The sequence below is a fragment of the Gossypium arboreum genome, chromosome 10, assembly GCF_025698485.1.
Source record: "Gossypium arboreum isolate Shixiya-1 chromosome 10, ASM2569848v2, whole genome shotgun sequence".
NCBI lineage: Eukaryota > Viridiplantae > Streptophyta > Magnoliopsida > Malvales > Malvaceae > Gossypium > Gossypium arboreum.
This window is the reverse complement of record NC_069079.1, coordinates 102,525,472-102,527,101: the sequence shown is the minus strand read 5'-3', so window position 1 is coordinate 102,527,101 and position 1,630 is coordinate 102,525,472. Positions and strand designations below refer to the sequence as shown.

Here is a 1,630-nt window from a genome sequence, read left to right as displayed (position 1 = left end):
AAACTCATGAAAGATCGAGTTGCCATGGAATGTTTTTCCGAATATTGATAAGCATTTTGATAATAATTTGAGTTTATTTACGTTTTAATTGTTGCTTATTGCGTTAATGCTATTAAAATCTATTTCATTCATATAGTTGCATTTTAGGATAAATCACATTAGGGATCATTGCATCTAGATTAATTTTACATAATTTTAATCAATACTTCCAAATCAAATTGTGTTTTTATTTACCAAATTGTTAATAATATTTTTATAATTGAGTGACTTAGCACGAATACAATCCTTGTGGAGACAATAACTCGATACTTACTTATTACTTGATAACAACTGTGTACACTTGCACAAACCCTAGCGTTATAAGTTTTTTGCGTCGTTGCCAGGGATTGTCAACTGTTGCCATCGTCAATTTTTGTGAAATTATTTATTTTCAATTTGGTTATTTCTAACAGTACTAACTTATTCTTTTTAATTTTGTGATTTTCTTTTCAGGTGTCTATGAGCATAGATTGGATTATCGATTTACTCCCAGTAGAACCTGAAATTGAGCAAACTTTCAAACAAAGAAGACATGAATGAATAGCTCAAAGAAAAGTCGAGATGGACCTTGGAAATCAAAATCAAGACCAAGGTAATGAAGTCGACCATGTAAGAAATCCCATCCTCATTGCCGATGATAGGGATCGATGCATCAGACAATATGTTGTGCCGCTTTTCAATGAGTTAAATCTAGGAATTAGAAGGCTAGATATTGAGGCAACTCAATTAGAATTGAAACCAGTGATGTTTTACATGCTACAAATGGTGGGCCAATTTAGAGGTATGCCCATGGAAGATCCACATCTCCACCTTCGATTGTTTATAGAGGTGAGTGATTTATTCAAAATAGCCGGTCATTCAAAATAGCCGGTGTGACTGAAGACGCATTGAGGTTGAAGTTGTTTCCATACTTGTTGTGAGATCGAGCATGAGCATGGCTCAATTCATTGCCACCAAGTTCCATATCTACATGGCAAGAATTAGCAGAGAGATTTTTGGTTAAGTATTTCCCGCCTAGCAAGAATGCGAAGTTGAGGAATGAGATCAAAACTTTCCAAAATTGGATGATGAGTCTTTGTATGAGGCTTGGGAGCGATTCAAGGAGTTACTTCGTAAGTGTCCTCATCATCGGATTCCTCATTGTATCCAGTTGGAGGCATTCTATAGTGGTATTAATGCACATACAAGATTGATGGTAGATGCTTTTGCGAATGGTGTAATTTTGTCTAAGTCTTATAATGAGGCTTATGAGATCATCGAGAGGATCGCAAGCAATAACTATCAATGGCCAACAAATCGAACAGCTTCAGGAAGACATATAGTTGGAGTTCATGAAGTTGATGCTCTCACTTCGTTATCAGCTCATGTATCATCTATTTTCTCTATGTTAAATCAATTTACCGCTAATAGTGCTAATAATTTTGCAGCTCAGCCACCATGTCCATTTAAAGTAGTTTCCTATGTGTATTGTGGGGAAGGTCATTCTTTTGAGAATTATCCATTAAATCTCGATTTAGTGTACTATGTGGGGAACCAACATCAAAATAGGAGTGGACAAGGACCCTAGTCGAACTTTTATAATCCTTCATGG

General features: G+C 35.6%; 1 non-coding gene across 1 annotated transcript; it reads right to left on the bottom strand.

Annotated features, from left to right (window-relative positions):
• Positions 1-1,067: 1,067 nt before the first annotated feature.
• LOC128283043 (small nucleolar RNA R71) lies at positions 1,068-1,173 on the bottom strand. Its single transcript, XR_008273385.1, has one exon. It is a non-coding gene; the product is annotated as a small nucleolar RNA R71 (small nucleolar RNA).
• Between the last annotated feature and the right edge of the window lie 457 nt (positions 1,174-1,630).